Raw genomic sequence first — 11,069 nt, 5'->3', positions numbered from 1 at the left:
ATGAGTGTTATATCACTATTGCAATCATTTTCAACATGCCATGTGAAATCGTAGCTTTTTTTGTTGTTGTTTGTCTTGTATCCTCTTCCTATGGTTTTGCCCACGCTCTCACTGTATCTCATCTGAGTACCCTGGATACTGTATATACTGGTTTCATAACTAGGGAAGTGAAAGGGAATATCAAAATCAAGAGACAAAAGATAAAAAGACAAATGACTCCAAAAGCAATACTTACAAAACCATTTAGTGTAAACCAACTGAACAACTCATGGGGAGGAAAGGAAAAGGGGGAGGGTGGAGAAATGAGGGAGGAGATAACAAGTTATACAAGAAATGTACCCACTGCCTTATGTATGAAACTGTAACCCCTCTGTATATCACTTTGACAATAAATTTTAAAATGTCACAATTTTGTTTTTGTCAAGTGAATCATACATTTACTTTGTCTTAATACTAACAAATGCCCATCTTCTCTGGTAAAGAAAAACCACTCATTGAATCCTATACTATTTCATTAATAAATTCATTGCACTTTCATTTTTATAATCCAAAGAGTCCATTTCAAGCACAAGAAAATTGAACTGTCACAGAGCCCTTAATACAAATCCTGAATCCGCCACTCCCTCCCACTATGGCACTGGCCACATCTGGGACATTTTCTACATCTCTAATATTTAGAAGCCAGATGGCATGATTTCTGAAGGCCCCTTCATATCCATAATTCCATACTCTTAGTAATCACTCCTAATATTATTAGATATTCTCAATTATATATGAGCCATGTTAGTCATATTTGATTATTCTTTCCTTAATATTTTCACAGACTGTTATGTCAGTTTTTATACTGAATATATACTACATATTATTTACTAGGCTCATATATTACATCCTATACAGCAATAGCAATGCAAGCTATCAATTTTTGCATTAATAATGTCTTAATATTTTTCCCAATGGTACATACATATCCTATATCCTCTCTTCATACATACTTAGGAAAATTTGTAACCTTCTTTAACAATGCTCTCATTTATATACGCAGGGTTGTAAGCATTAATGATTAACACCAATGTAAATGAAAGCCATAAGATATCACATTATACAAGAAATTAGTCAAGTGAGTGATCAACATAAATGTGTGGCCAACATGCAGGCTGACTGTTAAAACTGAACAAGCACTTAGAGAGAACCAGGTATTGAATAAATACCAACAAGAACCCAAGATTATCTTTGTTACTTTGCAGGAGAGCTTAACAATAAGATTGACCTTCTGCATATATTTGAAAAGGATAATCTCATTAATATTATAATAAAACACGAAGCTAAATAAACATTAAAACAATGTTAGTAAAAAAAATGTTCATATCAGAACATTTGTGAACACACTGGAAATTTCCATGGCCTTCATCAGAATTTCTATTGGTAATATTCAGAAAATGTAAAACTTGAACTTCTCAAATAACACACCATTAATACTAGAAATAGCCTTTTCTTTCTATTTTTGTCAAAAAAGTCATCTATTTTCAGATGTCCTCATTGCAGAACTTCATGGGGCTGACTCCTAGAATATTTAGTTTCTGACCCCCATGATCTTCCTTACTTAGGCAATTCAATGATGCTACTGTTACAGAAGAGTCAGTGTAAATATCTATCTCAGTGCTTCTATCTGGTGAGAGAATTTGGGCAAGACTTGAAATGTAGAAGTGAGAGGAAGGTCTTAGTAAAGGAACTTACCAGGTCCAGCTATTCACCCTGTATGTCAAATGAAGAGACAGAATGAAGGGCAGAAAAAGATTTACTACATGTATAGGCATGCCCACAGGAGGAAGACACTTCTTAAGTTATCTTCAGATACAGATATGAGTGTTAGGGCTTAAATAGGTGAAGAATATGAGTCATCAGGCAAAGGATATACATAAAGAGTCTCCATCACGAGTATGGCCCATCATCTCAGTTCTAGTTCTTCTGGCTTATGGAGAAAATGCTATTGCTGTCATACTTGAGGGTAACAATCGAGTTCCTCTAAGCTGATTCATCTGACTCCAGGTTGCACCCAATTTATTATAGGTAATTACCTACATAGGGGTGGTCCTTCAAAGTTCTGCTGTTCCTTAAGAGTTGTTCAGTATTTTATCATAAAAATGTTATCATTCCTTTCAATTCAGCCTGGAATCCAAAGTGTTTGCAAAGTGATGATAGAGAGAATGGCTTGAGCAAAGATGAATACAAAGTAGGCACAGTTATGCTAAGCTTTACTTCTGCTTTTCTATGTTACAAATACATTTTCATTTTATTTTTAATTATTATTTGCTTTATTGGTATTATAAAGATGATGTACAGGAGAATTACAATGACATGAGTCATGTAAGAAGAACAATCAGTGACAACAGGTGATAAACCAAAGGGGCAAAAAATGAAAGAGAAAAGAAATACTTTCACACAGTACATTAAAAATCAAAAACAAAGAAACATACAGGAAAACCTCCCATTTCCATATCTTGGAGTTCATTTGGGATATGGCCAAAAGGGAGTGCTACTACACTGTTGTAGTGTAACTAGTTGAACCACTCTAGAAAGCAGTATGGAAGTTCCTCAAATGACTAAACATAGTGTTCCCCTATGATACAGAAATCCCACTCCTCAGCATTTACCCAAATGATCATAAACAAGGCCACACTAAAGCTACCAGCACAACTATGTTCATTTGCAACAATATTTACCATAACTATGATATGGAACCAACCCAGACAGCCCTTGGTGGATCAAAGGAGCAAGAAAATGTGGTATATATGCACAATGGAATTCTATGCTTCCATCAAAAAAATAGCATGTCCCCATTCATAAGAAATGGAAAGACTTAGAAAAAATAATATTAAGTGAAGCAAGCCAGACCCAAAGAAAAATAGGCTCCATGGTTTCCATCATTTGTAATAATTAGTATATGCTTAGGATAAGCCTAGCAGAGGATCACAATACCTCAATAGCTATGTATATATGGCCATCGAAAATGATGCTATTCAAATACAATTCTGCTAGACTGAAAATGGGCTGTCCCTTACGTGAAAACAATAGCAATAGCCTTTGAGGTCAGCATACTTACTGAGATTTAGCACAAGAAATTACAGTCCTTAGGTCCAGTCTACTGGACTGAAGTCCCCTGTGATCTCATGATTATTTTGTATGTATCTCTGCTATATAATGTTTAAGTACTTGAGAAATTTTCCATCTACCATTTCTTCCTTTCATTTTCTCATAGCTCATAGCTAGCTGCTACCTTTAACAGTGAAACTTTGTAATCCTCCGAAGTATAGAAACCAAATAAAGTGAAATCATTCTGTTTTGATTGTAAAGATCATCTTAAAAATTCTTTTGGATCGTACAAGCATTAAGCAAATATTTGTACTTCACATTTCAAAATTAAGTTATTTGCATTGGGACAGGATGTTACATTTACTTGATACAAAATTAATAGGGGGTTTTAATGACCTTCAAATTTTTGACAGATAAAAAGAAATTTTTGAATTAGCCTGGGTCTTTATGCGCACCAATTGTTCTGGGTTTTAATGTAAGCAGAGTGAGCATCCTTACAATTACAGCACAAGCCTGACAGCTTCTCCTTTGGCTGTGCCGCTGCTGGCTAGTGATTTCAGGGGTCTCCATATAGAGATGTTGAGCTGATCAAGTTTGTGCTGCCTGGAAGGTCAATTGATCCTATCTGCAGTGCTGAGTAAGTCCTTTATATTTCTCTCCTTCAACACTATTTCCAGCAACAAAAACTGGTTGGAGAAGCTTACTAATGAGCCCTCAGTCCTCTTGAGTGATTGAAAACAAGGTGTGACTAAAGCGATTTTAGTTGGTGCGACTTTGAAAGAAACACTGATCCTCATAGAATAAATGTCTGGATAGTCCTTCCTATTATAACACAAATTTATTTTTTTCACTCTTACTGCTACTCAGAAGGAAGCTAGCTCTAGAGTAAGCAAAATGATATATATACAAAGAACATTCATTCTAATCACCTAATTAGTACACTTGGGCAATTAATATTACATGTAATGGCATAAATGTCCAAAAGTATATTACTTTTTTCATAGTTTAACAGGCCCTTAATGAAGACCAGATAAGCTAGAGATCTCAGCCTAGACATCAATTGAATTTAAATTAGCAAAAAGCAGAGTTAGCCTCTTAATGGCTTTGGCCAGTTCATAGCAAATGTTGCTGAAGTCATCCTAAATTTATTATAATGGAATGGGACTAGATGAGTCAGCACTATATACCCCACTGTGAAGAAGGAAAGAAATTATAGAGACACTTCATTATACAGAGGGGGTAAGTAACATTGTCTAAAAACAAATGTAGTCACTACCTTACAGACAGGGCACATTCCCAACCCTGAGGCTCAGGGGCAGGGAAGAGCTTAGTGAAGATGAAGTGCTCTCTTTAACTGAGATAGAGTCAATCTGACACCCCTCAACACCCAATGATGGCGCTGGCCAGATCTGACCTTCATATTACAGTCCCCCCTTTTTTTCTTGGACATAAAAATCAAATCATTGATTTCTCTTCTGAAGAAGAGCTTAATCTTGTCTGGACTGTAAAGTGACTCCACCCATAGGCTGCTGGGGAGAGCAAGTATGAGACAAATGCCAGTCCCATGGGACTGCTGCTCTTAAGCTTGCACCCAGAAAGAACCTGGTTATCTGTGAGGTCTACCCCCAGGACAGCCACAGGTGCTCTCACCTGCTTAAATCTCCTTCCAGTGACATAGGTAACTGGCACACCTGGTGGCAGTTACATCCCTCCTTTCTCTGAGGTCACACCCTAATCCATCTGGACACTCTAATACACTTGGACACACCTCCCACTCCAAGCATCACCTGGGAGTGACTCTCTAGCCTGCCATGCATGCTTTACAATTTTCTTAATAGGGCTTTTCTAACTCCAATCAACTCAGAGGAGTGAGAAGGTTACCACAGAAAGAATGTCCCCCCAAAATCTTACTTTCAGCAGAACCAAGACGGTCTTCCAGAAGGAATCAGCTGCATGTGATGAAGACCCATCTGCTTTTACCATGGTAGGGGTGCTCAGGGTGAAGATGTAGATTCTTCCAAATGACTGTCAGGCTGTCCTTGATCTTAACCCAAATGGGATGTGCAGGAACATGGCGGCAGCAGGCAACAGTGTCTCCCAGTGGCCCCAATAGAATGTCATACCTTCTGCTGGTTGCCTGCAACTTTCTGCATACTGGTTAAAGAAACTTAACCTAGGCCTGATTTTAGTGAAGTCTCCTAATATTTTTCTGGTTACCTTAAGTACACTGGCTTTTACAGGCTGGTGCCCCACTCAAACATGTATTAAGAACAGTTTAATGGATTTGGGGAAAATTACCCAAAAGACCACAAACAGGCCATATTAAAGCTACCATCAAAAGTATGTTCATTACAAAATTATTTACCATAGCTAAGATATTGAGTCAACCTAGATGTCCCATAATGGATGAATGGATCAAGAAAATGTGGGGGGGGGGGGGGGGGCTGGGGATATAGCCTAGTGGCAAGAGTGCCTGCCTCGGATACACGAGGCCCTAGGTTCGATTCCCCAGCACCACATATACAGAAAACGGCCAGAAGCGGCTCTGTGGCTCAAGTGGCAGAGTGCTAGCCTTGAGCGGGAAGAAGCCAGGGACAGTGCTCAGGCCCTGAGTCCAAGGCCCAGGATTGGCCAAAAAAAAAAAAAAAAATGTGGGGGAATATATATATATATATGTATATATGTATATATATATCCACTATACATATATATATCCACTATATATATGAATTCTATGCTTCCCTTAGAAAGAATGATATTGTACCATTTGTAAGGAAATGAAAAGACTTAGAAAAAATCATTTTAAGTGAAGTAATCCAGACCCAAAGAAATATAGGCTCCATGGTTTCCCTCATTTGTTTTTGTTTTTGTTTTTGTTTTTTCAAATTTTTGGTTTCCCTCATTTGTAATAATTACTATATGCCTAGGATAGTCCTAGCAGAGAATTACAATAGCTCAATAGCTATGTACATCTGACCACATAAAATGCTGCCAATTGAAATTAACTCCAAGGTATGGAAACAAGAAGTTGTTTTGTTTTATAGCTGTTGTTTTGTGTATTGTTTGCAGTTATTTCTTTTTTTCTTTCATTCTTTTCCTTTGGTTTATTCTCTGTTGTCAGTTTTGATTTCAGTACCCTTGTCTTGTACATAAGTTCATCTGATTTGGTTAGGGGAATCACAGAAATGTTGGGACAGTGGGTGAACCAAAGCAACAGTGATACTCACTAGACACTATGTTGAAAATGAATGTTACAACTTGGTGGGGAGGGGATTTGGGGGAAAGAAAAGTAGCAGAAAGGGAGGAAACATGGGAGAAAGTGAGGGAGAGGTAACACTGTTCAAAAAGAAATGTACTAATTACCTAACATATAATTGTAACCCCTCTGTACATCACTTTAATAAAAAGAAAATTAGGCCAGGTGCCAGTGGCTCACACCTGTAATCCTAGCTACCCAGGAGGCTGAAATCTGAGGATCAAGGTTCAAAGCCAGCCCACACAGCCCTCAGTCTGTGAGATTCTTTATCTTCAATTAATCACCAGAAAACTGGACGTGGTGCTGTGGCTCAAGTGTAGAGTGCTAGACTTGAGCTAGATAACAGAGACAGCATCCAGGCCCAGAGTTCCAGCCCTATGACCAACAAAAAAAAAAAAATTTTTTAAAGGACAGTTCAATGGATATTGAACTAGTTGATAATATTAAAATTTTAATTTCAACATGTTAGCAAATTAAATAGAATAGAATCTGTATAATCCTCTGGCCATCTGTATAAATTAAATGAAACTAATACACTAAATGTAGTGTTAATTCCTACATACATAGTGCATGCAATCAGCTTGCCTAGACTGGTTTTATGGTGGTAAACAATGTCAGAAATAGTGGCTTATGTAAAAAGCTTTGCTTCAGTGTGCTTTTCCTTCTTGTTCATAGCACATGTCCATTGTGGGCCTGCTCTGTATTATCTCCTAAGTACCACTCAAGCTGGCAGAGTAAGCTCTGTGCTTGCTCACCTTGTTTGAAGCACACTCTGATTTAAAGTTTCTACATAAAAGTAACAAGCATCATTTCATTCGTATTTTCTTAGCCAAACAAAACAAGTCCTGTTGACAAATCCAATGTCAGTGGGATTTAAATATATAATCCTTCCACCTTAAGAGAGGAGACACACAGGAGAAGAGCTACAACAGAGAGAACAAAATGCTAGCTGTACCATATTATAATGTATCATAATCTGTCCTAAGATTCACAAATATTTAACATCCCTTGTTCATAGATAAAATAATTTCCAAACCAGCTTCACAAGATCCAAATATCCAATTATCCCACCATAGAACAAGGCTCAAAATCTCAGGGGAGTTTAACATAGGTGCTTCCTTTTGATCCAAAGATACAGAACTAAGAAGCTAAGTTATCAGCCCTCCTTGCTTCTGGTTCCAACACAGTAATGAGAACAATGAAAACAAAAGCAGCCATTGTTGCATACAAATTTCCACTCTTGTTAGCAAGCATTGCAAGCACACTACCCTGAAGGAAGTTATTATGGACTGAATGTTTGTGTCCCACCTAAGATTACTATTTTCAAACCTCACAGTGTGGCTGTATTTGGAGGTAAGATCTCTGAGGAATTAATTAAGATTCATTGAGTCTATGAGGACCATTCTGATAGGATTAATTTCCTTATAAAAGGAGGTACAAGAATGCAGCAAATTTTATTCTCATTCCTTTATACTGACATCCTCAATTCTCATTCTGTCTCTCCCCCTTCCTCCCTCTCTTCTTCCCTCTTTATCTCTCAAATGCATGCACGTGCGCACTCGTGCGCACGCACACACACACACACACACACACACAAAAGGGCCTGCCTATCTTCTGTACTTCTTTTCAACAGTAACTATTTATATCATCACAATATTGTAAGACTTCTAAAAAGGCAAAGATTTGAAGTGATTGTATGAGTTCAAAATTAGATAGACCATATGTAAAACAGGGATAAGATGATCTTTGTATTTGTTCATCTCTAAGACTTGTTAGGGGAATAAAGGTCATACACTAAAAGCATCTCTCTCCTTCCTTCCATCCTTCACTCCTTCCCTCCTTCCTTCCTTTCTTCTTGTGTGTATTTCTTCTCTCTTTCTCTCTGTTTCACACATACACACACAAAAAAAACAAATGTAAACATATGTACACCAAGGAAAGGCCATATGAGCCACACAAAGTGAAAAGACTGCTGTTTGCATGGCAGGAAGGAAGTCCTTAACAGAATCCCACCGTCCTAGCATCCTTATCTCAGAATCCTGGCATCTAAAACCATGAGTACATTCTGTTTCTTCTACTACCCAAACTGTGGTTTGTTGTGTATAGCAGCTCCAGCAGACCAGACCATAGGAAATGGTTCTTGATCAAACACTGTTTCTGTTGAGAAGAGTAGCTTTCTATCATGTTTTCTATAGCCTTTGGCTCTGACCTTGGGAGTCTTTTTTTCCATTAAGCGCCTTAACCTCTTTAGAAGTACATTAGATATAAGACCTTTGGAAGCTGAGCAAATATTATACCCTATTTTCCACCCATAACAGAGACAAAGAAGTCATATTAAGTAAGGGTAGTAGATTTTAGGATCAAGGTACTTCATAATAATAAACAATGTTTGTGTTAGTGCTGGAATTTGAACTCAGTGGCTTGTACTTTATTACATAGGAGCACTACCATTTGAATCACATCCTCCAACGTTTTAGCTTTATTTATTTATATATTAAATAGGACCTTGCAAGTATATCTGAGGCCAACCAAGATTGCAATCATACATACTTATGCTTCCTGTGTAGCTAGGATGATAAGTACATGCCACCATCCCTGGCTTTTTATTGGTTGAAATGAGGTTATGCAAACTCTTTTCTGCTTGTCCTCAAACCATCATTCTCCTAACCTCAGACATGGAGCAGCAAGCATTGTAGACATGAACCACTGGAAGATGATTTCTTGCCTACTTAATCTGAAAGTGATACATTCTAAGATCCTGAGTGGATGTCTGAAGCCATCAAGAGTACGAAGCCTGCATTTACTGTTTTGCCTATGCATACATACCTATAATATAGTTCAATTCATAAGCAAACCAGAATAAGATATTAACAACAAAAATAAAAATTAATCACAAAATAAAACAACAATAAAATGTATTCTAATGATATTCTCAGCATCACTACTCTTGTCCTTTGAAGCCATTATTAAATACAATAAGCTTCTCTTGACAGCCAGTATGGTTGCTAAGTGAGTAATAGGCTGGTAACATATACAGATCCCTGTGTATACTGGCAGAGGAATGATTTCCATTCTGAGCTGACTGGAAGAAGATGGTGGGAGACTGCATCACACTGGTTTGAACAGAACACAATTTAAAAATTATAAATTTTTTATATCTGGAATTTTCCATTTGCTATTTTTGGTCACAGTTGGCTGCAGGTAAGTGAAACTGAGGATGTAGAGGACTGAGGGGTATATTTAATCACCGTACTCCAGGAAAAAGAGTGAACATTTCCAGAACAGACCTCTACTGTAGACGTACTTCACTACACGTCCTCTAGATAGCCAAGATTCAAATGACTGCTTCATGAAAAATGTAATCCAACTGAAAGAATTTAGTGGGGGTCTCCTCTGCTGATTTGAAGATCTTTAACAATGACAATGGGATTTAGGGCTCAACTTCTTGCTTAAATCCAAGCTATGTTGCTACATGGATTTGCAGTTTTATCTTTAGCATTTGACCCTTATTTACTACTATATGTGGGCTTCTTTGGACTATGTTTTGCACTATGTTTTACCAAAAAAGAAAAGAGCTCAAAAAAAAAAAAGTCTGGCTGGTCTGCAATCAAAACTGAAAGAGAACAGAGTCGGAAGGGTGGAGGGGGAGAGGGAGAGACAATCTAAGGCCTTTCCTTTTCTGCTTATTGCAAAGCACATAAGCTCTAATCACACTTCATTGGCCAATCCAAAAACATATTCCCGATCATTCATGATAGATAAGATTTGCAATCCATAAAATTTTCATCGTGTCCTTCTGGCATTCCTGCAAAAATAGAGGAAAGGTAGAGTATAACATATGCATTTGAAGCTGTCCCTTTTTCCCCTTCCTAGTCCTTTCTGAGGAAGAGAGGCTCCTCCTTAGCTTTCAGATAACAAATGTCAGAAGTCAACATCCATTGTGATTTCTGATCAGAGGAAGACACTTTTGGTCTCTCTTTAGATCCTGGCCAAATCAGAGTACATTTCATCATCATGTTTAAACATTCCATCCCATAACTCACCGGTGTGACCTCCACTCAGCATGAAACAGCCATAACAGCTGTCAGAAGTATCACGTCCCATCCCATGGAAACTAAATGAGGGATTGACAACAAGAGAAGAGAGGGAGCTTTTACAACTGGTACTTGGAAAAAGCTTTTACTAAAACTCCTCAAGTATCCAGAGAGCAAACTAAAAGCAGGATAAAATGTTGGCAACTCCATCTCCCCTTTATATCTATGTCCTTTGCTCTGAACAATTTTGTTCTACAGCCACTTTGAAATCCAGAAGGACAGCTCTGTCTTCAAGTGATAAACTGTCAATTTTGACTAGAATTTGAGCTACATCATTCACTTCTCATCCCTTGGAAACAGTGATCCTCACACTAACCAAGCCCCACCTGACCAATCCTGAGATAATGAGCCACTGGATCACATCTATGATCAAGGCTGTTCAACAAATAGGCATCCCTCATGATCATTGCTCCATATCTTTCTCTGTTTATATTTGAAGCTCATGTCTGTGAGCTGAAGACGGGATAAAATGTTCACACTGCCTGTACCTGTGGCATGGCTATTCCACATGAAACATTTTTTCATGGCTCATTTTATTTTGGCATTCAGAAGCAAATGGCCAGAGTTAACATGTTGAAGCCCTAATGTTGGGCCACTGGCCAAGAACTCTAGTTTATGTGATTACTTAA

The sequence above is a fragment of the Perognathus longimembris genome, chromosome 9 (genome assembly GCF_023159225.1).
Source record: "Perognathus longimembris pacificus isolate PPM17 chromosome 9, ASM2315922v1, whole genome shotgun sequence".
NCBI lineage: Eukaryota > Metazoa > Chordata > Mammalia > Rodentia > Heteromyidae > Perognathus > Perognathus longimembris.
Note: the sequence above shows the minus strand (reverse complement) of the source record.